Consider the following 25,584-nt stretch of genomic DNA (forward strand, 5'->3'; position numbering starts at 1 on the left):
ACTTCTTTATGCTGAATGGGCCTGTCCTCGTCAGATCGCAAATGCTGAGCTACTTGAGGCTGGGCAAGTACCAGCATGGGAGACTGGCTGGGAATTCCTGGTACCGTTGACATGCTTTTTAGTTTTCATCAAAGCTTTGTATTACGATTCTCTTCCTCTTGAAAAAACTTGCGGAGTTGCTAACAATCCATCAATGGCCACACTAAGCTCAATGTTCCTGCCTTCGTCAGATCACAAATGCAAAGTAGCTTGAGGCTGGGCAAGTATCAGCTTGGTAGACTGGCAGGGAATCCCTGGCACGGTTCCCACATTGTTTTGTTTTTATCAAAGCTTACACTTACGATTTTTTCCGCTTGAAAAGACCCGCACAGGTGCTAACTGTCTGTCAATGGCCACTCTAAGCTGAATGTGCCTGCCCTCGTCAGATCGCAAATGCAAAGCAGCTTGAGGCTGGGCAAGTACCAGCATGGGAGACTGGCTGGGAATCCCTGGTGCCATTGACGTTTCTTTTTTTTTCATCAAAGCTTACCCTTACGATTCTATTCCTCTTGAAAAGGCCCACAGAGTTGCTCACTATCTGTCAATGGCCACTCTAAGCTGAATGTGCCTGCTCTCGTCAGATCGCAAATGCTAAGCAGCTTGAGGCTGGGCAAGTACCAGCATGGGAGACTGGCTGGGAATCCCTGGTACCGTTGACGTGCTTTTTGTTTTTATCAAAGCTTACCCTTACGATTTTTTTCCGCTTGAAAAGACCCGCACTGGTGCTAACTATCTGTCAACGGTCACTCTAAGCTGAATGTGCCTGCCCTCTTCAGATCGCAAATGCTTAGCAGCTTGAGGCTGGGCAAGTACCAGCATGGGAGACTGGCTGTGAATCCCTGGTACCGCTGACGTGCTTTTTGTTTTTATCAAAGCTTACACTTACGATTTTTTTCCGCTTGAAAAGACCCGCACTGGTGCTAACGATCTGTCAACGGTCACTCTAAGCTGAATGTGCCTGCCCTCGTCAGATCGCAAATGCAAAGCAGCTTGAGGCTGGGCAAGTACCAGCATGGGAGACTGGCTGGGAATCCCTGGTACCGTTGACGTGCTTTTTGTTTTTATCAAAGCTTACCCTTACGATTTTTTTCCGCTTGAAAAGACCCGCACTGGTGCTAACTATCTGTCAACGGTCACTCTAAGCTGAATGTGCCTGCCCTCGTCAGATCGCAAATGCAAAGCAGCTTGAGGCTGGGCAAGTACCAGCATGGGAGACTGGCTGGGAATCCCTGGTACCGTTGACGTGCTTTTTGTTTTTATCAAAGCTTACCCTTACGATTTTTTTCCGCTTGAAAAGACCCGCACTGGTGCGAACTATCTGTCAACGGTCACTCTAAGCTGAATGTGCCTGCCCTCGTCAGATCGCAAATGCAAAGCAGCTTGAGGCTGGGCAAGTACCAGCATGGGAGACTGGCTGGGAATCCCTGGTACCGTTAACGTGCTTTTTGTTTTTATCAAAGCTTACCCTTACGATTTTTTGCCGCTTGAAAAGACCCAAATTTGTGCTACAGACCTATCTGTCAATTACTTCTTTATTCTGAATGGGCCTGCCCTCGTCAGATCGCAAATGCTGAGCTACTTGAGGCTGGGCAAGTACCAGCATGGGAGACTGGCTGGGAATTCCTGGTACCGTTGACATGCTTTTTAGTTTTCATCAAAGCTTTGTATTACGATTCTCTTCCTCTTGAAAAAACTTGCGGAGTTGCTAACAATCCATCAATGGCCGCACTAAGCTCAATGTTCCTGCCTTCGTCAGATCACAAATGCAAAGTAGCTTGAGGCTGGGCAAGTATCAGCTTGGTAGACTGGCAGGGAATCCCTGGCACGGTTCCCACATTGTTTTGTTTTTATCAAAGCTTACACTTACGATTTTTTCCGCTTGAAAAGACCCGCACAGGTGCTAACTGTCTGTCAATGGCCACTCTAAGCTGAATGTGCCTGCCCTCGTCAGATCGCAAATGCAAAGCAGCTTGAGGCTGGGCAAGTACCAGCATGGGAGACTGGCTGGGAATCCCTGGTGCCATTGACGTTTCTTTTTTTTTCATCAAAGCTTACCCTTACGATTCTATTCCTCTTGAAAAGGCCCGCAGAGTTGCTCACTATCTGTCAATGGCCACTCTAAGCTGAATGTGCCTGCTCTCGTCAGATCGCAAATGCTAAGCAGCTTGAGGCTGGGCAAGTACCAGCATGGGAGACTGGCTGGGAATCCCTGGTACCGTTGACGTGCTTTTTGTTTTTATCAAAGCTTACCCTTACGATTTTTTTCCGCTTGAAAAGACCCGCACTGGTGCTAACGATCTGTCAATGGTCACTCTAAGCTGAATGTGCCTGCCCTCGTCAGATCGCAAATGCAAAGCAGCTTGAGGCTGGGCAAGTACCAGCATGGGAGACTGGCTGGGAATCCCTGGTACCGTTGACGTGCTTTTTGTTTTTATCAAAGCTTACCCTTACGATTTTTTTCCGCTTGAAAAGACCCGCACTGGTGCTAACTATCTGTCAACGGTCACTCTAAGCTGAATGTGCCTGCCCTCGTCAGATCGCAAATGCAAAGCAGCTTGAGGCTGGGCAAGTACCAGCATGGGAGACTGGCTGGGAATCCTTGGTACCGTTGACATGCTTTTTAGTTTTCATCAAAGCTTTGTATTACGATTCTCTTCCTCTTGAAAAAACTTGCGGAGTTGCTAACAATCCATCAATGGCCGCACTAAGCTCAATGTTCCTGCCTTCGTCAGATCACAAATGCAAAGTAGCTTGAGGCTGGGCAAGTATCAGCTTGGTAGACTGGCAGGGAATCCCTGGCACGGTTCCCACATTGTTTTGTTTTTATCAAAGCTTACACTTACGATTTTTTCCGCTTGAAAAGACCCGCACAGGTGCTAACTGTCTGTCAATGGCCACTCTAAGCTGAATGTGCCTGCCCTCGTCAGATCGCAAATGCTAAGCAGCTTGAGGCTGGGCAAGTACCAGCATGGGAGACTGGCTGGGAATCCCTGGTACCGTTGACGTGCTTTTTGTTTTTATCAAAGCTTACCCTTACGATTTTTTTCCGCTTGAAAAGACCCGCACTGGTGCTAACTATCTGTCAACGGTCACTCTAAGCTGAATGTGCCTGCCCTCTTCAGATCGCAAATGCAAAGCAGCTTGAGGCTGGGCAAGTACCAGCATGGGAGACTGGCTGGGAATCCCTGGTACCGTTGACGTGCTTTTTGTTTTTATCAAAGCTTACCCTTACGATTTTTTTCCGCTTGAAAAGACCCGCACTGGTGCTAACTATCTGTCAACGGTCACTCTAAGCTGAATGTGCCTTCCCTCGTCAGATCGCAAATGCAAAGCAGCTTGAGGCTGGGCAAGTACCAGCATGGGAGACTGGCTGGGAATCCCTGGAACCGTTAACGTGCTTTTTGTTTTTATCAAAGCTTACCCTTACGATTTTTTTCCGCTTGAAAAGACCCGCACTGGTGCTAACTATCTGTCAACGGTCACTCTAAGCTGAATGTGCCTGCCCTCGTCAGATCGCAAATGCAAAGCAGCTTGAGGCTGGGCAAGTACCAGCATGGGAGACTGGCTGGGAATCCCTGGTACCGTTAACGTGCTTTTTGTTTTTATCAAAGCTTACCCTTACGATTTTTTGCCGCTTGAAAAGACCCAAATTTGTGCTACAGACCTATCTGTCAATTACTTCTTTATGCTGAATGTGCCTGCCCTCGTCAGATCGCAAATGCTGAGCTACTTGAGGCTGGGCAAGTACCAGCATGGGAGACTGGCTGGGAATTCCTGGTACCGTTGACATGCTTTTTAGTTTTCATCAAAGCTTTGTATTACGATTCTCTTCCTCTTGAAAAAACTTGCGGAGTTGCTAACAATCCATCAATGGCCGCACTAAGCTCAATGTTCCTGCCTTCGTCAGATCACAAATGCAAAGTAGCTGGAGGCTGGGCAAGTATCAGCTTGGTAGACTGTCAGGGAATCCCTGGCACGGTTCCCACATTGTTTTGTTTTTATCAAAGCTTACACTTACGATTTTTTCCGCTTGAAAAGACCCGCACAGGTGCTAACTGTCTGTTAATGGCCACTCTAAGCTGAATGTGCCTGCCCTCGTCAGATCGCAAATGCAAAGCAGCTTGAGGCTGGGCAAGTACCAGCATGGGAGACTGGCTGGGAATCCCTGGTGCCATTGACGTTTCTTTTTTTTTCATCAAAGCTTACCCTTACGATTCTATTCCTCTTGAAAAGGCCCGCAGAGTTGCTCACTATCTGTCAATGGCCACTCTAAGCTGAATGTGCCTGCTCTCGTCAGATCGCAAATGCTAAGCAGCTTGAGGCTGGGCAAGTACCAGCATGGGAGACTGGCTGGGAATCCCTGGTACCGTTGACGTGCTTTTTGTTTTTATCAAAGCTTACCCTTACGATTTTTTTCCGCTTGAAAAGACCCGCACTGGTGCTAACTATCTGTCAACGGTCACTCTAAGCTGAATGTGCCTGCCCTCTTCAGATCGCAAATGCAAAGCAGCTTGAGGCTGGGCAAGTACCAGCATGGGAAACTGGCTGGGAATCCCTGGTACCGTTGACGTGCTTTTTGTTTTTATCAAAGCTTACCCTTACGATTTTTTTCCGCTTGAAAAGACCCGCACTGGTGCTAACTATCTGTCAACGGTCACTCTAAGCTGAATGTGCCTGCCCTCGTCAGATCGCAATTGCAAAGCAGCTTGAGGCTGGGCAAGTACCAGCATGGGAGACTGGCTGGGAATCCCTGGTACCGTTGACGTGCTTTTTGTTTTTATCAAAGCTTACCCTTACGATTTTTTTCCGCTTGAAAAGACCCGCACTGGTGCTAACGATCTGTCAACGGTCACTCTAAGCTGAAGACCCAAATTTGTGCTACAGACCTATCTGTCAATTACTTCTTTATGCTGAATGGGCCTGCCCTCGTCAGATCGCAAATGCTGAGCTACTTGAGGCTGGGCAAGTACCAGCATGGGAGACTGGCTGGGAATTCCTGGTACCGTTGACATGCTTTTTAGTTTTCATCAAAGCTTTGTATTACGATTCTCTTCCTCTTGAAAAAACTTGCGGAGTTGCTAACAATCCATCAATGGCCGCACTAAGCTCAATGTTCCTGCCTTCGTCAGATCACAAATGCAAAGTAGCTTGAGGCTGGGCAAGTATCAGCTTGGTAGACTGGCAGGGAATACCTGGCACGGTTCCCACATTGTTTTGTTTTTATCAAAGCTTACACTTACGATTTTTTCCGCTTGAAAAGACCCGCACAGGTGCTAACTGTCTGTCAATGGCCACTCTAAGCTGAATGTGCCTGCCCTCGTCAGATCGCAAATGCAAAGCAGCTTGAGGCTGGGCAAGTACCAGCATGGGAGACTGGCTGGGAATCCCTGGTGCCATTGACGTTTCTTTTTTTTTCATCAAAGCTTACCCTTACGATTCTATTCCTCTTGAAAAGGCCCGCAGAGTTGCTCACTATCTGTCAATGGCCACTCTAAGCTGAATGTGCCTGCTCTCGTCAGATCGCAAATGCTAAGCAGCTTGAGGCTGGGCAAGTACCAGCATGGGAGACTGGCTGGGAATCCCTGGTACCGTTGACGTGCTTTTTGTTTTTATCAAAGCTTACCCTTACGATTTTTTTCCGCTTGAAAAGACCCGCACTGGTGCTAACTATCTGTCAACGGTCACTCTAAGCTGAATGTGCCTGCCCTCTTCAGATCGCAAATGCAAAGCAGCTTGAGGCTGGGCAAGTACCAGCATGGGAGACTGGCTGGGAATCCCTGGTACCGTTGACGTGCTTTTTGTTTTTATTAAAGCTTACCCTTACGATTTTTTTCCGCTTGAAAAGACCCGCACTGGTGCTAACTATCTGTCAACGGTCACTCTAAGCTGAATGTGCCTGCCCTCTTCAGATCGCAAATGCTTAGCAGCTTGAGGCTGGGCAAGTACCAGCATGGGAGACTGGCTGGGAATCCCTGGTACCGCTGACGTGCTTTTTGTTTTTATCAAAGCTTACCCTTACGATTTTTTTCCGCTTGAAAAGACCCGCACTGGTGCTAACGATCTGTCAACGGTCACTCTAAGCTGAATGTGCCTGCCCTCGTCAGATCGCAAATGCAAAGCAGCTTGAGGCTGGGCAAGTACCAGCATGGGAGACTGGCTGGGAATCCCTGGTACCGTTGACGTGCTTTTTGTTTTAATCAAAGCTTACCCTTACGATTTTTTTCCGCTTGAAAAGACCCGCACTGGTGCTAACTATCTGTCAACGGTCACTCTAAGCTGAATGTGCCTGCCCTCGTCAGATCGCAAATGCAAAGCAGCTTGAGGCTGGGCAAGTACCAGCATGGGAGACTGGCTGGGAATCCCTGGTACCGTTGACGTGCTTTTTGTTTTTATCAAAGCTTACCCTTACGATTTTTTTCCGCTTGAAAAGACCCGCACTGGTGCTAACTATCTGTCAACGGTCACTCTAAGCTGAATGTGCCTGCCCTCGTCAGATCGCAAATGCAAAGCAGCTTGAGGCTGGGCAAGTACCAGCATGGGAGACTGGCTGGGAATCCCTGGTACCGTTAACGTGCTTTTTGTTTTTATCAAAGCTTACCCTTACGATTTTTTGCCGCTTGAAAAGACCCAAATTTGTGCTACAGACCTATCTGTCAATTACTTCTTTATTCTGAATGGGCCTGCCCTCGTCAAATCGCAAATGCTGAGCTACTTGAGGCTGGGCAAGTACCAGCATGGGAGACTGGCTGGGAATTCCTGGTACCGTTGACATGCTCTTTAGTTTTCATCAAAGCTTTGTATTACGATTCTCTTCCTCTTGAAAAAACTTGCGGAGTTGCTAACAATCCATCAATGGCCGCACTAAGCTCAATGTTCCTGCCTTCGTCAGATCACAAATGCAAAGTAGCTTGAGGCTGGGCAAGTATCAGCTTGGTAGACTGGCAGGGAATCCCTGGCACGGTTCCCACATTGTTTTGTTTTTATCAAAGCTTACACTTACGATTTTTTCCGCTTGAAAAGACCCGCACAGGTGCTAACTGTCTGTCAATGGCCACTCTAAGCTGAATGTGCCTGCCCTCGTCAGATCGCAAATTTAAAGCAGCTTGAGGCTGGGCAAGTACCAGCATGGGAGACTGGCTGGGAATCCCTGGTGCCATTGACGTTTCTTTTTTTTTCATCAAAGCTTACCCTTACGATTCTATTCCTCTTGAAAAGGCCCGCAGAGTTGCTCACTATCTGTCAATGGCCACTCTAAGCTGAATGTGCCTGCTCTCGTCAGATCGCAAATGCTAAACAGCTTGAGGCTGGGCAAGTACCAGCATGGGAGACTGGCTGGGAATCCCTGGTACCGTTGACGTGCTTTTTGTTTTTATCAAAGCTTACCCTTACGATTTTTTTCCGCTTGAAAAGACCCGCACTGGTGCTAACGATCTGTCAATGGTCACTCTAAGCTGAATGTGCCTGCCCTCGTCAGATCGCAAATGCAAAGCAGCTTGAGGCTGGGCAAGTACCAGCATGGGAGACTGGCTGGGAATCCCTGGTACCGTTGACGTGCTTTTTGTTTTTATCAAAGCTTACCCTTACGATTTTTTTCCGCTTGAAAAGACCCGCACTGGTGCTAACTATCTGTCAACGGTCACTCTAAGCTGAATGTGCCTGCCCTCGTCAGATCGCAAATGCAAAGCAGCTTGAGGCTGGGCAAATACCAGCATGGGAGACTGGCTGGGAATCCCTGGTACCGTTGACATGCTTTTTAGTTTTCATCAAAGCTTTGTATTACGATTCTCTTCCTCTTGAAAAAACTTGCGGAGTTGCTAACAATCCATCAATGGCCGCACTGAGCTCAATGTTCCTGCCTTCGTCAGATCACAAATGCAAAGTAGCTTGAGGCTGGGCAAGTATCAGCTTGGTAGACTGGCAGGGAATCCCTGGCACGGTTCCCACATTGTTTTGTTTTTATCAAAGCTTACACTTACGATTTTTTCCGCTTGAAAAGACCCGCACAGGTGCTAACTGTCTGTCAATGGCCACTCTAAGCTGAATGTGCCTGCCCTCGTCAGATCGCAAATGCAAAGCAGCTTGAGGCTGGGCAAGTACCAGCATGGGAGACTGGCTGGGAATCCCTGGTGCCATTGACGTTTCTTTTTTTTTCATCAAAGCTTACCCTTACGATTCTATTCCTCTTGAAAAGGCCCGCAGAGTTGCTCACTATCTGTCAATGGCCACTCTAAGCTGAATGTGCCAGCTCTCGTCAGATCGCAAATGCTAAGCAGCTTGAGGCTGGGCAAGTACCAGCATGGGACACTGGCTGGGAATCCCTGGTACCGCTGACGTGCTTTTTGTTTTTATCAAAGCTTACCCTTACGATTTTTTTCCGCTTGAAAAGACCCGCACTGGTGCTAACGATCTGTCAATGGTCACTCTAAGCTGAATGTGCCTGCCCTCGTCAGATCGCAAATGCAAAGCAGCTTGAGGCTGGGCAAGTACCAGCATGGGAGACTGGCTGGGAATCCCTGGTACCGTTGACGTGCTTTTTGTTTTTATCAAAGCTTACCCTTACGATTTTTTTCCGCTTGAAAAGACCCGCACTGGTGCTAACTATCTGTCAACGGTCACTCTAAGCTGAATGTGCCTGCCCTCGTCAGATCGCAAATGCAAAGCAGCTTGAGGCTGGGCAAGTACAGCATGGGAGACTGGCTGGGAATCCCTGGTACCGTTGACGTGCTTTTTGTTTTTATCAAAGCTTACCCTTACGATTTTTTTCCGCTTGAAAAGACCCGCACTGGTGCTAACTATCTGTCAACGGTCACTCTAAGCTGAATGTGCCTGCCCTCGTCAGATCGCTAATGCAAAGCAGCTTGAGGCTGGGCAAGTACCAGCATGGGAGACTGGCTGGGAATCCCTGGTACCGTTAACGTGCTTTTTGTTTTTATCAAAGCTTACCCTTACGATTTTTTGCCGCTTGAAAAGACCCAAATTTGTGCTACAGACCTATCTGTCAATTACTTCTTTATTCTGAATGGGCCTGCCCTCGTCAGATCGCAAATGCTGAGCTACTTGAGGCTGGGCAAGTACCAGCATGGGAGACTGGCTGGGAATTCCTGGTACCGTTGACATGCTTTTTAGTTTTCATCAAAGCTTTGTATTACGATTCTCTTCCTCTTGAAAAAACTTGCGGAGTTGCTAACAATCCATCAATGGCCGCACTAAGCTCAATGTTCCTGCCTTCGTCAGATCACAAATGCAAAGTAGCTTGAGGCTGGGCAAGTATCAGCTTGGTAGACTGGCAGGGAATCCCTGGCACGGTTCCCACATTGTTTTGTTTTTATCAAAGCTTACACTTACGATTTTTTCCGCTTGAAAAGACCCGCACAGGTGCTAACTGTCTGTCAATGGCCACTCTAAGCTGAATGTGCCTGCCCTCGTCAGATCGCAAATGCAAAGCAGCTTGAGGCTGGGCAAGTACCAGCATGGGAGACTGGCTGGGAATCCCTGGTGCCATTGACGTTTCTTTTTTTTTCATCAAAGCTTACCCTTACGATTCTATTCCTCTTGAAAAGGCCCGCAGAGTTGCTCACTATCTGTCAATGGCCACTCTAAGCTGAATGTGCCTGCTCTCGTCAGATCGCAAATGCTAAGCAGCTTGAGGCTGGGCAAGTACCGGCATGGGAGACTGTCTGGGAATCCCTGGTACCGTTGACGTGCTTTTTGTTTTTATCAAAGCTTACCCTTACGATTTTTTTCCGCTTGAAAAGACCCGCACTGGTGCTAATTATCTGTCAACGGTCACTCTAAGCTGAATGTGCCTGCCCTCTTCAGATCGCAAATGCAAAGCAGCTTGAGGCTGGGCAAGTACCAGCATGGGAGACTGGCTGGGAATCCCTGGTACCGTTGACGTGCTTTTTGTTTTTATCAAAGCTTACCCTTACGATTTTTTTCCGCTTGAAAAGACCCGCACTGGTGCTAACTATCTGTCAACGGTCACTCTAAGCTGAATGTTCCAGCCCTCGTCAGATCGCAAATGCAAAGCAGCTTGAGGCTGGGCAAGTACCAGCATGGGAGACTGGCTGGGAATCCCTGGTACCGTTGACGTGCTTTTTGTTTTTATCAAAGCTTACCCTTACGATTTTTTTCCGCTTGAAAAGACCCGCACTGGTGCTAACTATCTGTCAACGGTCACTCTAAGCTGAATGTGCCTGCCCTCGTCAGATCGCAAATGCAAAGCAGCTTGAGGCTGGGCAAGTACCAGCATGGGAGACTGGCTGGGAATCCCTGGTACCGTTGACATGCTTTTTAGTTTTCATCAAAGCTTTGTATTACGATTCTCTTCCTCTTGAAAAAACTTGCGGAGTTGCTAACAATCCATCAATGGCCGCACTAAGCTCAATGTTCCTGCCTTCGTCAGATCACAAATGCAAAGTAGCTTGAGGCTGGGCAAGTATCAGCTTGGTAGACTGGCAGGGAATCCCTGGCACGGTTCCCACATTGTTTTGTTTTTATCAAAGCTTACACTTACGATTTTTTCCGCTTGAAAAGACCCGCACAGGTGCTAACTGTCTGTCAATGGCCACTCTAAGCTGAATGTGCCTCCCCTCGTCAGATCGCAAATGCAAAGCAGCTTGAGGCTGGGCAAGTACCAGCATGGGAGACTGGCTGGGAATCCCTGGTGCCATTGACGTTTCTTTTTTTTTCATCAAAGCTTACCCTTACGATTCTATTCCTCTTGAAAAGGCCCGCAGAGTTGCTCACTATCTGTCAATGGCCACTCTAAGCTGAATGTGCCTGCTCTCGTCAGATCGCAAATGCTAAGCAGCTTGAGGCTGGGCAAGTACCAGCATGGGAGACTGGCTGGGAATCCCTGGTACCGCTAATGTGCTTTTTGTTTTTATCAAAGCTTACCCTTACGATTTTTTTCCGCTTGAAAAGACCCGCACTGGTGCTAACGATCTGTCAATGGTCACTCTAAGCTGAATGTGCCTGCCCTCGTCAGATCGCAAATGCAAAGCAGCTTGAGGCTGGGCAAGTACCAGCATGGGAGACTGGCTGGGAATCCCTGGTACCGTTGACGTGCTTCTTGTTTTTATCAAAGCTTACCCTTACGATTTTTTTCCGCTTGAAAAGACCCGCACTGGTGCTAACTATCTGTCAACGGTCACTCTAAGCTGAATGTGCCTGCCCTCGTCAGATCGCAATTGCAAAGCAGCTTGAGGCTGGGCAAGTACCAGCATGGGAGACTGGCTGGGAATCCCTGGTACCGTTGACGTGCTTTTTGTTTTTATCAAAGCTTACCCTTACGATTTTTTTCCGCTTGAAAAGACCCGCACTGGTGCTAACTATCTGTCAACGGTCACTCTAAGCTGAATGTGCCTGCCCTCGTCAGATCGCAAATGCAAAGCAGCTTGAGGCTGGGCAAGTACCAGCATGGGAGACTGGCTGGGAATCCCTGGTACCGTTGACGTGCTTTTTGTTTTTATCAAAGCTTACCCTTACGATTTTTTTCCGCTTGAAAAGACCCGCACTGGTGCTAACTATCTGTCAACGGTCACTCTAAGCTGAATGTGCCTGCCCTCGTCAGATCGCAAATGCAAAGCAGCTTGAGGCTGGGCAAGTACCAGCATGGGAGACTGGCTGGGAATCCCTGGTACCGTTGACATGCTTTTTAGTTTTCATCAAAGCTTTGTATTACGATTCTCTTCCTCTTGAAAAAACTTGCGGAGTTGCTAACAATCCATCAATGGCCGCACTAAGCTCAATGTTCCTGCCTTCGTCAGATCACAAATGCAAAGTAGCTTGAGGCTGGGCAAGTATCAGCTTGGTAGACTGGCAGGGAATCCCTGGCACGGTTCCCACATTGTTTTGTTTTTATCAAAGCTTACACTTACGATTTTTTCCGCTTGAAAAGACCCGCACAGGTGCTAACTGTCTGTCAATGGCCACTCTAAGCTGAATGTGCCTGCCCTCGTCAGATCGCAAATGCAAAGCAGCTTGAGGCTGGGCAAGTACCAGCATGGGAGACTGGCTGGGAATCCCTGGTGCCATTGACGTTTCTTTTTTTTTCATCAAAGCTTACCCTTACGATTCTATTCCTCTTGAAAAGGCCCGCAGAGTTGCTCACTATCTGTCAATGGCCACTCTAAGCTGAATGTGCCTGCTCTCGTCAGATCGCAAATGCTAAGCAGCTTGAGGCTGGGCAAGTACCAGCATGGGAGACTGGCTGGGAATCCCTGGTACCGCTGACGTGCTTTTTGTTTTTATCAAAGCTTACCCTTACGATTTTTTTCCGCTTGAAAAGACCCGCACTGGTGCTAACTATCTGTCAACGGTCACTCTAAGCTGAATGTGCCTGCCCTCGTCAGATCGCAAATGCAAAGCAGCTTGAGGCTGGGCAAGTACCAGCATGGGAGACTGGCTGGGAATCCCTGGTACCGTTGACGTGCTTTTTGTTTTTATCAAAGCTTACCCTTACGATTTTTTTCCGCTTGAAAAGACCCGCACTGGTGCTAACTATCTGTCAACGGTCACTCTAAGCTGAATGTGCCTGCCCTCGTCAGATCGCAATTGCAAAGCAGCTTGAGGCTGGGCAAGTACCAGCATGGGAGACTGGCTGGGAATCCCTGGTACCGTTGACGTGCTTTTTGTTTTTATCAAAGCTTACCCTTACGATTTTTTTCCGCTTGAAAAGACCCGCACTGGTGCTAACGATCTGTCAACGGTCACTCTAAGCTGAAGACCCAAATTTGTGCTACAGACCTATCTGTCAATTACTTCTTTATGCTGAATGGGCCTGTCCTCGTCAGATCGCAAATGCTGAGCTACTTGAGGCTGGGCAAGTACCAGCATGGGAGACTGGCTGGGAATTCCTGGTACCGTTGACATGCTTTTTAGTTTTCATCAAAGCTTTGTATTACGATTCTCTTCCTCTTGAAAAAACTTGCGGAGTTGCTAACAATCCATCAATGGCCGCACTAAGCTCAATGTTCCTGCCTTCGTCAGATCACAAATGCAAAGTAGCTTGAGGCTGGGCAAGTATCAGCTTGGTAGACTGGCAGGGAATCCCTGGCACGGTTCCCACATTGTTTTGTTTTTATCAAAGCTTACACTTACGATTTTTTCCGCTTGAAAAGACCCGCACAGGTGCTAACTGTCTGTCAATGGCCACTCTAAGCTGAATGTGCCTGCCCTCGTCAGATCGCAAATGCAAAGCAGCTTGAGGCTGGGCAAGTACCAGCATGGGAGACTGGCTGGGAATCCCTGGTGCCATTGACGTTTCTTTTTTTTTCATCAAAGCTTACCCTTACGATTCTATTCCTCTTGAAAAGGCCCGCAGAGTTGCTCACTATCTGTCAATGGCCACTCTAAGCTGAATGTGCCTGCTCTCGTCAGATCGCAAATGCTAAGCAGCTTGAGGCTGGGCAAGTACCAGCATGGGAGACTGGCTGGGAATCCCTGGTACCGTTGACGTGCTTTTTGTTTTTATCAAAGCTTACCCTTACGATTTTTTTCCGCTTGAAAAGACCCGCACTGGTGCTAACTATCTGTCAACGGTCACTCTAAGCTGAATGTGCCTGCCCTCTTCAGATCGCAAATGCTTAGCAGCTTGAGGCTGGGCAAGTACCAGCATGGGAGACTGGCTGGGAATCCCTGGTACCGCTGACGTGCTTTTTGTTTTTATCAAAGCTTACACTTACGATTTTTTTCCGCTTGAAAAGACCCGCACTGGTGCTAACGATCTGTCAACGGTCACTCTAAGCTGAATGTGCCTGCCCTCGTCAGATCGCAAATGCAAAGCAGCTTGAGGCTGGGCAAGTACCAGCATGGGAGACTGGCTGGGAATCCCTGGTACCGTTGACGTGCTTTTTGTTTTTATCAAAGCTTACCCTTACGATTTTTTTCCGCTTGAAAAGACCCGCACTGGTGCTAACTATCTGTCAACGGTCACTCTAAGCTGAATGTGCCTGCCCTCGTCAGATCGCAAATGCAAAGCAGCTTGAGGCTGGGCAAGTACCAGCATGGGAGACTGGCTGGGAATCCCTGGTACCGTTGACGTGCTTTTTGTTTTTATCAAAGCTTACCCTTACGATTTTTTTCCGCTTGAAAAGACCCGCACTGGTGCTAACTATCGGTCAACGGTCACTCTAAGCTGAATGTGCCTGCCCTCGTCAGATCGCAAATGCAAAGCAGCTTGAGGCTGGGCAAGTACCAGCATGGGAGACTGGCTGGGAATCCCTGGTACCGTTAACGTGCTTTTTGTTTTTATCAAAGCTTACCCTTACGATTTTTTGCCGCTTGAAAAGACCCAAATTTGTGCTACAGACCTATCTGTCAATTACTTCTTTATGCTGAATGGGCCTGCCCTCGTCAGATCGCAAATGCTGAGCTACTTGAGGCTGGGCAAGTACCAGCATGGGAGACTGGCTGGGAATTCCTGGTACCGTTGACATGCTTTTTAGTTTTCATCAAAGCTTTGTATTACGATTCTCTTCCTCTTGAAAAAACTTGCGGAGTTGCTAACAATCCATCAATGGCCGCACTAAGCTCAATGTTCCTGCCTTCGTCAGATCACAAATGCAAAGTAGCTTGAGGCTGGGCAAGTATCAGCTTGGTAGACTGGCAGGGAATCCCTGGCACGGTTCCCACATTGTTTTGTTTTTATCAAAGCTTACACTTACGATTTTTTCCGCTTGAAAAGACCCGCACAGGTGCTAACTGTCTGTCAATGGCCACTCTAAGCTGAATGTGCCTGCCCTCGTCAGATCGCAAATGCAAAGCAGCTTGAGGCTGGGCAAGTACCAGCATGGGAGACTGGCTGGGAGTTCCTGGTGCCATTGACGTTTCTTTTTTTTTCATCAAAGCTTACCCTTACGATTCTATTCCTCTTGAAAAGGCCCGCAGAGTTGCTCACTATCTGTCAATGGCCACTCTAAGCTGAATGTGCCTGCTCTCGTCAGATCGCAAATGCTAAGCAGCTTGAGGCTGGGCAAGTACCAGCATGGGAGACTGGCTGGGAATCCCTGGTACCGTTGACGTGCTTTTTGTTTTTATCAAAGCTTACCCTTACGATTTTTTTCCGCTTGAAAAGACCCGCACTGGTGCTAACTATCTGTCAACGGTCACTCTAAGCTGAATGTGCCTGCCCTCTTCAGATCGCAAATGCAAAGCAGCTTGAGGCTGGGCAAGTACCAGCATGGGAGACTGGCTGGGAATCCCTGGTACCGTTGACGTGCTTTTTGTTTTTATCAAAGCTTACCCTTACGATTTTTTTCCGCTTGAAAAGACCCGCACTGGTGCTAACTATCTGTCAACGGTCACTCTAAGCTGAATGTGCCTGCCCTCGTCAGATCGCAAATGCAAAGCAGCTTGAGGCTGGGCAAGTACCAGCATTGGAGACTGGCTGGGAATCCCTGGTACCGTTGACGTGCTTTTTGTTTTTATCAAAGCTTACCCTTACGATTTTTTTCCGCTTGAAAAGACCCGCACTGGTGCTAACTATCTGTCAACGGTCACTCTAAGCTGAATGTGCCTGCCCTCGTCAGATCGCAATTGCAAAGCAGCTTGAGGCTGGGCAAGTACCAGCATGGGAGACTGGCTGGGAATCCCTGGTACCGTTGACGTGCTTTTTGTTTTTATCAAAGCTTACCCTTACGATTTTTTTCCGCTTGAAAAGACCCGCACTGGTGCTAATGATCTGTCAACGGTCACTCTAAGCTGAAGACCCAAATTTGTGCTACAGACCTATCTGTCAATTACTTCTTTATGCTGAATGGGCCTGCCCTCGTCAGATCGCAAATGCTGAGCTACTTGAGGCTGGGCAAGTACCAGCATGGGAGACTGGCTGGGAATTCCTGGTACCGTTGACATGCTTTTTAGTTTTCATCAAAGCTTTGTATTACGATTCTCTTCCTCTTGAAAAAACTTGCGGAGTTGCTAACAATCCATCAATGGCCGCACTAAGCTCAATGTTCCTGCCTTCGTCAGATCACAAATGCAAAGTAGCTTGAGGCTGGGCAAGTATCAGCTTGGTAGACTGGCAGGGAATCCCTGGCACGGTTCCCACATTGTTTTGTTTTTATCAAAGCTTACACTTACGATTTTTTCCGCTTGAAAAGACCCGCACAGGTGCTAACTGTCTGTCAATGGCCACTCTAAGCTGAATGTGCCTGCCCTCGTCAGATCGCAAATGCAAAGCAGCTTGAGGCTGGGCAAGTACCAGCATGGGAGACTGGCTGGGAATCCCTGGTGCCATTGACGTTTCTTTTTTTTTCATCAAAGCTTACCCTTACGATTCTATTCCTCTTGAAAAGGCCCGCAGAGTTGCTCACTATCTGTCAATGGCCACTCTAAGCTGAATGTGCCTGCTCTCGTCAGATCGCAAATGCTAAGCAGCTTGAGGCTGGGCAAGTACCAGCATGGGAGACTGGCTGGGAATCCCTGGTACCGCTGACGTGCTTTTTGTTTTTATCAAAGCTTACCCTTACGATTTTTTTCCGCTTGAAAAGACCCGCACTGGTGCTAACTATCTGTCAACGGTCACTCTAAGCTGAATGTGCCTGCCCTCGTCAGATCGCAAATGCAAAGCAGCTTGAGGCTGGGCAAGTACCAGCATGGGAGACTGGCTGGGAATCCCTGGTACCGTTGACGTGCTTTTTGTTTTTATCAAAGCTTACCCTTACGATTTTTTTCCGCTTGAAAAGACCCGCACTGGTGCTAACTATCTGTCAACGGTCACTCTAAGCTGAATGTGCCTGCCCTCGTCAGATCGCAATTGCAAAGCAGCTTGAGGCTGGGCAAGTACCAGCATGGGAGACTGGCTGGGAATCCCTGGTACCGTTGACGTGCTTTTTGTTTTTATCAAAGCTTACCCTTACGATTTTTTTCCGCTTGAAAAGACCCGCACTGGTGCTAACTATCTGTCAACGGTCACTCTAAGCTGAATGTGCCTGCCCTCGTCAGATCGCAAATGCAAAGCAGCTTGAGGCTGGGCAAGTACCAGCATGGGAGACTGGCTGGGAATCCCTGGTACCGTTAACGTGCTTTTTGTTTTTATCAAAGCTTACCCTTACGATTTTTTGCCGCTTGAAAAGACCCAAATTTGTGCTACAGACCTATCTGTCAATTACTTCTTTATTCTGAATGGGCCTGCCCTCGTCAGATCGCAAATGCTGAGCTACTTGAGGCTGGGCAAGTACCAGCATGGGAGACTGGCTGGGAATTCCTGGTACCGTTGACATGCTTTTTAGTTTTCATCAAAGCTTTGTATTACGATTCTCTTCCTCTTGAAAAAACTTGCGGAGTTGCTAACAATCCATCAATGGCCGCACTAAGCTCAATGTTCCTGCCTTCGTCAGATCACAAATGCAAAGTAGCTTGAGGCTGGGCAAGTATCAGCTTGGTAGACTGGCAGGGAATCCCTGGCACGGTTCCCACATTGTTTTGTTTTTATCAAAGCTTACACTTACGATTTTTTACGCTTGAAAAGACCCGCACAGGTGCTAACTGTCTGTCAATGGCCACTCTAAGCTGAATGTGCCTGCCCTCGTCAGATCGCAAATGCAAAGCAGCTTGAGGCTGGGCAAGTACCAGCATGGGAGACTGGCTGGGAATCCCTGGTGCCATTGACGTTTCTTTTTTTTTCATCAAAGCTTACCCTTACGATTCTATTCCTCTTGAAAAGGCCCGCAGAGTTGCTCACTATCTGTCAATGGCCACTCTAAGCTGAATGTGCCTGCTCTCGTCAGATCGCAAATGCTAAGCAGCTTGAGGCTGGGCAAGTACCAGCATGGGAGACTGGCTGGGAATCCCTGGTACCGTTGACGTGCTTTTTGTTTTTATCAAAGCTTACCCTTACGATTTTTTTCCGCTTGAAAAGACCCGCACTGGTGCTAACGATCTGTCAATGGTCACTCTAAGCTGAATGTGCCTGCCCTCGTCAGATCGCAAATGCAAAGCAGCTTGAGGCTGGGCAAGTACCAGCATGGGAGACTGGCTGGGAATCCCTGGTACCGTTGACGTGCTTTTTGTTTTTATCAAAGCTTACCCTTACGATTTTTTTCCGCTTGAAAAGACCCGCACTGGTGGTAACTATCTGTCAACGGTCACTCTAAGCTGAATGTGCCTGCCCTCGTCAGATCGCAAATGCAAAGCAGCTTGAGGCTGGGCAAGTACCAGCATGGGAGACTGGCTGGGAATCCCTGGTACCGTTGACATGCTTTTTAGTTTTCATCAAAGCTTTGTATTACGATTCTCTTCCTCTTGAAAAAACTTGCGGAGTTGCTAACAATCCATCAATGGCCGCACTAAGCTCAATGTTCCTGCCTTCGTCAGATCACAAATGCAAAGTAGCTTGAGGCTGGGCAAGTATCAGCTTGGTAGACTGGCAGGGAATCCCTGGCACGGTTCCCACATTGTTTTGTTTTTATCAAAGCTTACACTTACGATTTTTTCCGCTTGAAAAGACCCGCACAGGTGCTAACTGTCTGTCAATGGCCACTCTAAGCTGAATGTGCCTGCCCTCGTCAGATCGCAAATGCTAAGCAGCTTGAGGCTGGGCAAGTACCAGCATGGGAGACTGGCTGGGAATCCCTGGTACCGTTGACGTGCTTTTTGTTTTTATCAAAGCTTACCCTTACGATTTTTTTCCGCTTGAAAAGACCCGCACTGGTGCTAACTATCTGTCAACGGTCACTCTAAGCTGAATGTGCCTGCCCTCTTCAGATCGCAAATGCAAAGCAGCTTGAGGCTGGGCAAGTACCAGCATGGGAGACTGGCTGGGAATCCCTGGTACCGTTGACGTGCTTTTTGTTTTTATCAAAGCTTACCCTTACGATTTTTTTCCGCTTGAAAAGACCCGCACTGGTGCTAACTATCTGTCAACGGTCACTCTAAGCTGAATGTGCCTTCCCTCGTCAGATCGCAAATGCAAAGCAGCTTGAGGCTGGGCAAGTACCAGCATGGGAGACTGGCTGGGAATCCCTGGAACCGTTAACGTGCTTTTTGTTTTTATCAAAGCTTACCCTTACGATTTTTTTCCGCTTGAAAAGACCCGCACTGGTGCTAACTATCTGTCAACGGTCACTCTAAGCTGAATGTGCCTGCCCTCGTCAGATCGCAAATGCAAAGCAGCTTGAGGCTGGGCAAGTACCAGCATGGGAGACTGGCTGGGAATCCCTGGTACCGTTAACGTGCTTTTTGTTTTTATCAAAGCTTACCCTTACGATTTTTTGCCGCTTGAAAAGACCCAAATTTGTGCTACAGACCTATCTGTCAATTACTTCTTTATGATGAATGGGCCTGCCCTCGTCAGATCGCAAATGCTGAGCTACTTGAGGCTGGGCAAGTACCAGCATGGGAGACTGGCTGGGAATTCCTGGTACCGTTGACATGCTTTTTAGTTTTCATCAAAGCTTTGTATTACGATTCTCTTCCTCTTGAAAAAACTTGCGGAGTTGCTAACAATCCATCAATGGCCGCACTAAGCTCAATGTTCCTGCCTTCGTCAGATCACAAATGCAAAGTAGCTGGAGGCTGGGCAAGTATCAGCTTGGTAGACTGTCAGGGAATCCCTGGCACGGTTCCCACATTGTTTTGTTTTTATCAAAGCTTACACTTACGATTTTTTCCGCTTGAAAAGACCCGCACAGGTGCTAACTGTCTGTTAATGGCCACTCTAAGCTGAATGTGCCTGCCCTCGTCAGATCGCAAATGCAAAGCAGCTTGAGGCTGGGCAAGTACCAGCATGGGAGACTGGCTGGGAATCCCTGGTGCCATTGACGTTTCTTTTTTTTTCATCAAAGCTTACCCTTACGATTCTATTCCTCTTGAAAAGGCCCGCAGAGTTGCTCACTATCTGTCAATGGCCACTCTAAGCTGAATGTGCCTGCTCTCGTCAGATCGCAAATGCTAAGCAGCTTGAGGCTGGGCAAGTACCAGCATGGGAGACTGGCTGGGAATCCCTGGTACCGTTGACGTGCTTTTTGTTTTTATCAAAGCTTACCCTTACGATTTTCTTCCGCTTGAAAAGACCCGCACTGGTGCTAACTATCTGTCAACGGTCACTCTAAGCTGAATGTGCCTGCCCTCTTCAGATCGCAAATGCAAAGCAGCTTGAGGCTGGGCAAGTACCAGCATGGGAAACTGGCTGGGAATCCCTGGTACCGTTGACGTGCTTTTTGTTTTTATCAAAGCTTACCCTTACGATTTTTTTCCGCTTGAAAAGACCCGCACTGGTGCTAACTATCTGTCAACGGTCACTCTAAGCTGAATGTGCCTGCCCTCGTCAGATCGCAATTGCAAAGCAGCTTGAGGCTGGGCAAGTACCAGCATGGGAGACTGGCTGGGAATCCCTGGTACCGTTGACGTGCTTTTTGTTTTTATCAAAGCTTACCCTTACGATTTTTTTCCGCTTGAAAAGACCCGCACTGGTGCTAACGATCTGTCAACGGTCACTCTAAGCTGAAGACCCAAATTTGTGCTACAGACCTATCTGTCAATTACTTCTTTATGCTGAATGGGCCTGCCCTCGTCAGATCGCAAATGCTGAGCTACTTGAGGCTGGGCAAGTACCAGCATGGGAGACTGGCTGGGAATTCCTGGTACCGTTGACATGCTTTTTAGTTTTCATCAAAGCTTTGTATTACGATTCTCTTCCTCTTGAAAAAACTTGCGGAGTTGCTAACAATCCATCAATGGCCGCACTAAGCTCAATGTTCCTGCCTTCGTCAGATCACAAATGCAAAGTAGCTTGAGGCTGGGCAAGTATCAGCTTGGTAGACTGGCAGGGAATACCTGGCACGGTTCCCACATTGTTTTGTTTTTATCAAAGCTTACACTTACGATTTTTTCCGCTTGAAAAGACCCGCACAGGTGCTAACTGTCTGTCAATGGCCACTCTAAGCTGAATGTGCCTGCCCTCGTCAGATCGCAAATGCAAAGCAGCTTGAGGCTGGGCAAGTACCAGCATGGGAGACTGGCTGGGAATCCCTGGTGCCATTGACGTTTCTTTTTTTTTCATCAAAGCTTACCCTTACGATTCTATTCCTCTTGAAAAGGCCCGCAGAGTTGCTCACTATCTGTCAATGGCCACTCTAAGCTGAATGTGCCTGCTCTCGTCAGATCGCAAATGCTAAGCAGCTTGAGGCTGGGCAAGTACCAGCATGGGAGACTGGCTGGGAATCCCTGGTACCGTTGACGTGCTTTTTGTTTTTATCAAAGCTTACCCTTACGATTTTTTTCCGCTTGAAAAGACCCGCACTGGTGCTAACTATCTGTCAACGGTCACTCTAAGCTGAATGTGCCTGCCCTCTTCAGATCGCAAATGCTTAGCAGCTTGAGGCTGGGCAAGTACCAGCATGGGAGACTGGCTGGGAATCCCTGGTACCGTTGACGTGCTTTTTGTTTTTATTAAAGCTTACCCTTACGATTTTTTTCCGCTTGAAAAGACCCGCACTGGTGCTAACTATCTGTCAACGGTCACTCTAAGCTGAATGTGCCTGCCCTCGTCAGATCGCAAATGCAAAGCAGCTTGAGGCTGGGCAAGTACCAGCATGGGAGACTGGCTGGGAATCCCTGGTACCGTTGACGTGCTTTTTGTTTTTATCAAAGCTTACCCTTACGATTTTTTTCCGCTTGAAAAGACCCGCACTGGTGCTAACTATCTGTCAACGGTCACTCTAAGCTGAATGTGCCTGCCCTCGTCAGATCGCAAATGCAAAGCAGCTTGAGGCTGGGCAAGTACCAGCATGGGAGACTGGCTGGGAATCCCTGGTACCGTTGACGTGCTTTTTGTTTTTATCAAAGCTTACCCTTACGATTTTTTTCCGCTTGAAAAGACCCGCACTGGTGCTAAGTATCTGTCAACGGTCACTCTAAGCTGAATGTGCCTGCCATCGTCAGATCGCAAATGCAAAGCAGCTTGAGGCTGGGCAAGTACCAGCATGGGAGACTGGCTGGGAATCCCTGGTACCGTTAACGTGCTTTTTGTTTTTATCAAAGCTTACCCTTACGATTTTTTGCCGCTTGAAAAGACCCAAATTTGTGCTACAGACCTATCTGTCAATTACTTCTTTATGCTGAATGGGCCTGCCCTCGTCAGATCGCAAATGCTGAGCTACTTGAGGCTGGGCAAGTACCAGCATGGGAGACTGGCTGGGAATTCCTGGTACCGTTGACATGCTTTTTAGTTTTCATCAAAGCTTTGTATTACGATTCTCTTCCTCTTGAAAAAACTTGCGGAGTTGCTAACAATCCATCAATGGCCGCACTAAGCTCAATGTTCCTGCCTTCGTCAGATCACAAATGCAAAGTAGCTTGAGGCTGGGCAAGTATCAGCTTGGTAGACTGGCAGGGAATCCCTGGCACGGTTCCCACATTGTTTTGTTTTTATCAAAGCTTACACTTACGATTTTTTCCGCTTGAAAAGACCCGCACAGGTGCTAACTGTCTGTTAATGGCCACTCTAAGCTTAATGTGCCTGCCCTCGTCAGATCGCAAATGCAAAGCAGCTTGAGGCTGGGCAAGTACCAGCATGGGAGACTGGCTGGGAATCCCTGGTGCCATTGACGTTTCTTTTTTTTTCATCAAAGCTTACCCTTACGATTCTATTCCTCTTGAAAAGGCCCGCAGAGTTGCTCACTATTTGTCAATGGCCACTCTAAGCTGAATGTGCCTGCTCTCGTCAGATTGCAAATGCTAAGCAGCTTGAGGCTGGGCAAGTACCAGCATGGGAGACTGGCTGGGAATCCCTGGTACCGTTGACGTGCTTTTTGTTTTTATCAAAGCTTACCCTTACGATTTTTTTCCGCTTGAAAAGACCCGCACTGGTGCTAACTATCTGTCAACGGTCACTCTAAGCTGAATGTGCCTGCCCTCTTCAGATCGCAAATGCAAAGCAGCTTGAGGCTGGGCAAGTACCAGCATGGGAGACTGGCTGGGAATCCCTGGTACCGTTGACGTGCTTTTTGTTTTTATCAAAGCTTACCCTTACGATTTTTTTCCGCTTGAAAAGACCCGCACTGGTGCTAACTATCTGTCAACGGTCACTCTAAGCTGAATGTGCCTGCCCTCTTCAGATCGCAAATGCTTAGCAGCTTGAGGCTGGGCAAGTACCAGCATGGGAGACTGGCTGGGAATCCCTGGTACCGCTGACGTGCTTTTTGTTTTTATCAAAGCTTACCCTTACGATTTTTTTCCGCTTGAAAAGACCCGCACTGGTGCTAACGATCTGTCAACGGTCACTCTAAGCTGAATGTGCCTGCCCTCGTCAGATCGCAAATGCAAAGCAGCTTGAGGCTGGGCAAGTACCAGCATGGGAGACTGGCTGGGAATCCCTGGTACCGTTGACGTGCTTTTTGTTTTAATCAAAGCTTACCCTTACGATTTTTTTCCGCTTGAAAAGACCCGCACTGGTGCTAACTATCTGTCAACGGTCACTCTAAGCTGAATGTGCCTGCCCTCGTCAGATCGCAAATGCAAAGCAGCTTGAGGCTGGGCAAGTACCAGCATGGGAGACTGGCTGGGAATCCCTGGTACCGTTGACGTGCTTTTTGTTTTTATCAAAGCTTACCCTTACGATATTTTTCCGCTTGAAAAGACCCGCACTGGTGCTAACTATCTGTCAACGGTCACTCTAAGCTGAATGTGCCTGCCCTCGTCAGATCGCAAATGCAAAGCAGCTTGAGGCTGGGCAAGTACCAGCATGGGAGACTGGCTGGGAATCCCTGGTACCGTTAACGTGCTTTTTGTTTTTATCAAAGCTTACCCTTACGATTTTTTGCCGCTTGAAAAGACCCAAATTTGTGCTACAGACCTATCTGTCAATTACTTCTTTATTCTGAATGGGCCTGCCCTCGTCAAATCGCAAATGCTGAGCTACTTGAGGCTGGGCAAGTACCAGCATGGGAGACTGGCTGGGAATTCCTGGTACCGTTGACATGCTTTTTAGTTTTCATCAAAGCTTTGTATTACGATTCTCTTCCTCTTGAAAAAACTTGCGGAGTTGCTAACAATCCATCAATGGCCGCACTAAGCTCAATGTTCCTGCCTTCGTCAGATCACAAATGCAAAGTAGCTTGAGGCTGGGCAAGTATCAGCTTGGTAGACTGGCAGGGAATCCCTGGCACGGTTCCCACATTGTTTTGTTTTTATCAAAGCTTACACTTACGATTTTTTCCGCTTGAAAAGACCCGCACAGGTGCTAACTGTCTGTCAATGGCCACTCTAAGCTGAATGTGCCTGCCCTCGTCAGATCGCAAATTTAAAGCAGCTTGAGGCTGGGCAAGTACCAGCATGGGAGACTGGCTGGGAATCCCTGGTGCCATTGACGTTTCTTTTTTTTTCATCAAAGCTTACCCTTACGATTCTATTCCTCTTGAAAAGGCCCGCAGAGTTGCTCACTATCTGTCAATGGCCACTCTAAGCTGAATGTGCCTGCTCTCGTCAGATCGCAAATGCTAAGCAGCTTGAGGCTGGGCAAGTACCAGCATGGGAGACTGGCTGGGAATCCCTGGTACCGTTGACGTGCTTTTTGTTTTTATCAAAGCTTACCCTTACGATTTTTTTCCGCTTGAAAAGACCCGCACTGGTGCTAACGATCTGTCAATGGTCACTCTAAGCTGAATGTGCCTGCCCTCGTCAGATCGCAAATGCAAAGCAGCTTGAGGCTGGGCAAGTACCAGCATGGGAGACTGGCTGGGAATCCCTGGTACCGTTGACGTGCTTTTTGTTTTTATCAAAGCTTACCCTTACGATTTTTTTCCGCTTGAAAAGACCCGCACTGGTGCTAACTATCTGTCAACGGTCACTCTAAGCTGAATGTGCCTGCCCTCGTCAGATCGCAAATGCAAAGCAGCTTGAGGCTGGGCAAATACCAGCATGGGAGACTGGCTGGGAATCCCTGGTACCGTTGACATGCTTTTTAGTTTTCATCAAAGCTTTGTATTACGATTCTCTTCCTCTTGAAAAAACTTGCGGAGTTGCTAACAATCCATCAATGGCCGCACTGAGCTCAATGTTCCTGCCTTCGTCAGATCACAAATGCAAAGTAGCTTGAGGCTGGGCAAGTATCAGCTTGGTAGACTGGCAGGGAATCCCTGGCACGGTTCCCACATTGTTTTGTTTTTATCAAAGCTTACACTTACGATTTTTTCCGCTTGAAAAGACCCGCACAGGTGCTAACTGTCTGTCAATGGCCACTCTAAGCTGAATGTGCCTGCCCTCGTCAGATCGCAAATGCAAAGCAGCTTGAGGCTGGGCAAGTACCAGCATGGGAGACTGGCTGGGAATCCCTGGTGCCATTGACGTTTCTTTTTTTTTCATCAAAGCTTACCCTTACGATTCTATTCCTCTTGAAAAGGCCCGCAGAGTTGCTCACTATCTGTCAATGGCCACTCTAAGCTGAATGTGCCAGCTCTCGTCAGATCGCAAATGCTAAGCAGCTTGAGGCTGGGCAAGTACCAGCATGGGACACTGGCTGGGAATCCCTGGTACCGCTGACGTGCTTTTTGTTTTTATCAAAGCTTACCCTTACGATTTTTTTCCGCTTGAAAAGACCCG

The 25,584-nt window shown here is 48.0% G+C and overlaps 64 pseudogenes; all 64 read left to right on the forward strand.

Moving 5' to 3' along the window:
- Positions 1-384: 384 nt before the first annotated feature.
- Positions 385-503, forward strand: LOC138658940 (5S ribosomal RNA; annotated as a pseudogene).
- Positions 504-579: 76 nt separating this feature from the next.
- On the forward strand, positions 580-698 carry LOC138659025 (5S ribosomal RNA; annotated as a pseudogene).
- Positions 699-969: 271 nt separating this feature from the next.
- On the forward strand, positions 970-1,088 carry LOC138658577 (5S ribosomal RNA; annotated as a pseudogene).
- Positions 1,089-1,164: 76 nt separating this feature from the next.
- Positions 1,165-1,283, forward strand: LOC138658579 (5S ribosomal RNA; annotated as a pseudogene).
- A 666-nt stretch (positions 1,284-1,949) lies between these two features.
- LOC138658942 (5S ribosomal RNA) lies at positions 1,950-2,068 on the forward strand (annotated as a pseudogene).
- A 76-nt stretch (positions 2,069-2,144) lies between these two features.
- Positions 2,145-2,263, forward strand: LOC138659037 (5S ribosomal RNA; annotated as a pseudogene).
- Positions 2,264-2,339: 76 nt separating this feature from the next.
- LOC138659345 (5S ribosomal RNA) lies at positions 2,340-2,458 on the forward strand (annotated as a pseudogene).
- Positions 2,459-2,534: 76 nt separating this feature from the next.
- On the forward strand, positions 2,535-2,653 carry LOC138659647 (5S ribosomal RNA; annotated as a pseudogene).
- Positions 2,654-2,925: 272 nt separating this feature from the next.
- On the forward strand, positions 2,926-3,044 carry LOC138659034 (5S ribosomal RNA; annotated as a pseudogene).
- Positions 3,045-3,120: 76 nt separating this feature from the next.
- On the forward strand, positions 3,121-3,239 carry LOC138659450 (5S ribosomal RNA; annotated as a pseudogene).
- A 1,056-nt stretch (positions 3,240-4,295) lies between these two features.
- On the forward strand, positions 4,296-4,414 carry LOC138659049 (5S ribosomal RNA; annotated as a pseudogene).
- Positions 4,415-4,685: 271 nt separating this feature from the next.
- On the forward strand, positions 4,686-4,804 carry LOC138659590 (5S ribosomal RNA; annotated as a pseudogene).
- A 518-nt stretch (positions 4,805-5,322) lies between these two features.
- Positions 5,323-5,441, forward strand: LOC138658944 (5S ribosomal RNA; annotated as a pseudogene).
- A 76-nt stretch (positions 5,442-5,517) lies between these two features.
- LOC138659061 (5S ribosomal RNA) lies at positions 5,518-5,636 on the forward strand (annotated as a pseudogene).
- Positions 5,637-5,712: 76 nt separating this feature from the next.
- Positions 5,713-5,831, forward strand: LOC138659451 (5S ribosomal RNA; annotated as a pseudogene).
- Positions 5,832-6,102: 271 nt separating this feature from the next.
- LOC138658580 (5S ribosomal RNA) lies at positions 6,103-6,221 on the forward strand (annotated as a pseudogene).
- Positions 6,222-6,297: 76 nt separating this feature from the next.
- Positions 6,298-6,416, forward strand: LOC138658581 (5S ribosomal RNA; annotated as a pseudogene).
- Positions 6,417-7,277: 861 nt separating this feature from the next.
- Positions 7,278-7,396, forward strand: LOC138659703 (5S ribosomal RNA; annotated as a pseudogene).
- Positions 7,397-7,472: 76 nt separating this feature from the next.
- On the forward strand, positions 7,473-7,591 carry LOC138659346 (5S ribosomal RNA; annotated as a pseudogene).
- Positions 7,592-8,058: 467 nt separating this feature from the next.
- LOC138658945 (5S ribosomal RNA) lies at positions 8,059-8,177 on the forward strand (annotated as a pseudogene).
- A 271-nt stretch (positions 8,178-8,448) lies between these two features.
- On the forward strand, positions 8,449-8,567 carry LOC138659347 (5S ribosomal RNA; annotated as a pseudogene).
- An 860-nt stretch (positions 8,568-9,427) lies between these two features.
- Positions 9,428-9,546, forward strand: LOC138658946 (5S ribosomal RNA; annotated as a pseudogene).
- Positions 9,547-9,622: 76 nt separating this feature from the next.
- On the forward strand, positions 9,623-9,741 carry LOC138659286 (5S ribosomal RNA; annotated as a pseudogene).
- Positions 9,742-9,817: 76 nt separating this feature from the next.
- On the forward strand, positions 9,818-9,936 carry LOC138659452 (5S ribosomal RNA; annotated as a pseudogene).
- Positions 9,937-10,207: 271 nt separating this feature from the next.
- On the forward strand, positions 10,208-10,326 carry LOC138659858 (5S ribosomal RNA; annotated as a pseudogene).
- Positions 10,327-10,988: 662 nt separating this feature from the next.
- LOC138659348 (5S ribosomal RNA) lies at positions 10,989-11,107 on the forward strand (annotated as a pseudogene).
- Positions 11,108-11,183: 76 nt separating this feature from the next.
- On the forward strand, positions 11,184-11,302 carry LOC138659592 (5S ribosomal RNA; annotated as a pseudogene).
- A 76-nt stretch (positions 11,303-11,378) lies between these two features.
- Positions 11,379-11,497, forward strand: LOC138658582 (5S ribosomal RNA; annotated as a pseudogene).
- Positions 11,498-11,573: 76 nt separating this feature from the next.
- LOC138659859 (5S ribosomal RNA) lies at positions 11,574-11,692 on the forward strand (annotated as a pseudogene).
- A 272-nt stretch (positions 11,693-11,964) lies between these two features.
- LOC138658947 (5S ribosomal RNA) lies at positions 11,965-12,083 on the forward strand (annotated as a pseudogene).
- A 76-nt stretch (positions 12,084-12,159) lies between these two features.
- Positions 12,160-12,278, forward strand: LOC138659144 (5S ribosomal RNA; annotated as a pseudogene).
- A 76-nt stretch (positions 12,279-12,354) lies between these two features.
- Positions 12,355-12,473, forward strand: LOC138658583 (5S ribosomal RNA; annotated as a pseudogene).
- A 76-nt stretch (positions 12,474-12,549) lies between these two features.
- LOC138659593 (5S ribosomal RNA) lies at positions 12,550-12,668 on the forward strand (annotated as a pseudogene).
- Positions 12,669-13,186: 518 nt separating this feature from the next.
- LOC138658948 (5S ribosomal RNA) lies at positions 13,187-13,305 on the forward strand (annotated as a pseudogene).
- Positions 13,306-13,381: 76 nt separating this feature from the next.
- LOC138659073 (5S ribosomal RNA) lies at positions 13,382-13,500 on the forward strand (annotated as a pseudogene).
- A 271-nt stretch (positions 13,501-13,771) lies between these two features.
- On the forward strand, positions 13,772-13,890 carry LOC138658585 (5S ribosomal RNA; annotated as a pseudogene).
- Positions 13,891-13,966: 76 nt separating this feature from the next.
- On the forward strand, positions 13,967-14,085 carry LOC138658586 (5S ribosomal RNA; annotated as a pseudogene).
- A 666-nt stretch (positions 14,086-14,751) lies between these two features.
- On the forward strand, positions 14,752-14,870 carry LOC138659527 (5S ribosomal RNA; annotated as a pseudogene).
- A 76-nt stretch (positions 14,871-14,946) lies between these two features.
- LOC138659085 (5S ribosomal RNA) lies at positions 14,947-15,065 on the forward strand (annotated as a pseudogene).
- Positions 15,066-15,141: 76 nt separating this feature from the next.
- Positions 15,142-15,260, forward strand: LOC138659453 (5S ribosomal RNA; annotated as a pseudogene).
- Positions 15,261-15,531: 271 nt separating this feature from the next.
- LOC138659594 (5S ribosomal RNA) lies at positions 15,532-15,650 on the forward strand (annotated as a pseudogene).
- A 518-nt stretch (positions 15,651-16,168) lies between these two features.
- On the forward strand, positions 16,169-16,287 carry LOC138658949 (5S ribosomal RNA; annotated as a pseudogene).
- Positions 16,288-16,363: 76 nt separating this feature from the next.
- Positions 16,364-16,482, forward strand: LOC138659145 (5S ribosomal RNA; annotated as a pseudogene).
- Positions 16,483-16,558: 76 nt separating this feature from the next.
- Positions 16,559-16,677, forward strand: LOC138658587 (5S ribosomal RNA; annotated as a pseudogene).
- A 76-nt stretch (positions 16,678-16,753) lies between these two features.
- Positions 16,754-16,872, forward strand: LOC138659596 (5S ribosomal RNA; annotated as a pseudogene).
- A 666-nt stretch (positions 16,873-17,538) lies between these two features.
- On the forward strand, positions 17,539-17,657 carry LOC138658950 (5S ribosomal RNA; annotated as a pseudogene).
- Positions 17,658-17,733: 76 nt separating this feature from the next.
- On the forward strand, positions 17,734-17,852 carry LOC138659097 (5S ribosomal RNA; annotated as a pseudogene).
- A 76-nt stretch (positions 17,853-17,928) lies between these two features.
- Positions 17,929-18,047, forward strand: LOC138659349 (5S ribosomal RNA; annotated as a pseudogene).
- A 76-nt stretch (positions 18,048-18,123) lies between these two features.
- On the forward strand, positions 18,124-18,242 carry LOC138659860 (5S ribosomal RNA; annotated as a pseudogene).
- Positions 18,243-18,514: 272 nt separating this feature from the next.
- LOC138659035 (5S ribosomal RNA) lies at positions 18,515-18,633 on the forward strand (annotated as a pseudogene).
- Positions 18,634-18,709: 76 nt separating this feature from the next.
- On the forward strand, positions 18,710-18,828 carry LOC138659455 (5S ribosomal RNA; annotated as a pseudogene).
- A 1,056-nt stretch (positions 18,829-19,884) lies between these two features.
- LOC138659108 (5S ribosomal RNA) lies at positions 19,885-20,003 on the forward strand (annotated as a pseudogene).
- A 271-nt stretch (positions 20,004-20,274) lies between these two features.
- On the forward strand, positions 20,275-20,393 carry LOC138659599 (5S ribosomal RNA; annotated as a pseudogene).
- A 518-nt stretch (positions 20,394-20,911) lies between these two features.
- Positions 20,912-21,030, forward strand: LOC138658951 (5S ribosomal RNA; annotated as a pseudogene).
- Positions 21,031-21,106: 76 nt separating this feature from the next.
- On the forward strand, positions 21,107-21,225 carry LOC138659120 (5S ribosomal RNA; annotated as a pseudogene).
- Positions 21,226-21,496: 271 nt separating this feature from the next.
- Positions 21,497-21,615, forward strand: LOC138658588 (5S ribosomal RNA; annotated as a pseudogene).
- Positions 21,616-21,691: 76 nt separating this feature from the next.
- On the forward strand, positions 21,692-21,810 carry LOC138658589 (5S ribosomal RNA; annotated as a pseudogene).
- An 861-nt stretch (positions 21,811-22,671) lies between these two features.
- LOC138658752 (5S ribosomal RNA) lies at positions 22,672-22,790 on the forward strand (annotated as a pseudogene).
- A 76-nt stretch (positions 22,791-22,866) lies between these two features.
- LOC138659456 (5S ribosomal RNA) lies at positions 22,867-22,985 on the forward strand (annotated as a pseudogene).
- Positions 22,986-23,256: 271 nt separating this feature from the next.
- On the forward strand, positions 23,257-23,375 carry LOC138658591 (5S ribosomal RNA; annotated as a pseudogene).
- A 76-nt stretch (positions 23,376-23,451) lies between these two features.
- Positions 23,452-23,570, forward strand: LOC138658592 (5S ribosomal RNA; annotated as a pseudogene).
- An 861-nt stretch (positions 23,571-24,431) lies between these two features.
- Positions 24,432-24,550, forward strand: LOC138659132 (5S ribosomal RNA; annotated as a pseudogene).
- Positions 24,551-24,626: 76 nt separating this feature from the next.
- Positions 24,627-24,745, forward strand: LOC138659351 (5S ribosomal RNA; annotated as a pseudogene).
- A 467-nt stretch (positions 24,746-25,212) lies between these two features.
- LOC138658952 (5S ribosomal RNA) lies at positions 25,213-25,331 on the forward strand (annotated as a pseudogene).
- Positions 25,332-25,584: the final 253 nt, after the last annotated feature.

Source organism: Ranitomeya imitator, chromosome 1 (assembly GCF_032444005.1).
Source record: "Ranitomeya imitator isolate aRanImi1 chromosome 1, aRanImi1.pri, whole genome shotgun sequence".
Taxonomy (NCBI): domain Eukaryota; kingdom Metazoa; phylum Chordata; class Amphibia; order Anura; family Dendrobatidae; genus Ranitomeya; species Ranitomeya imitator.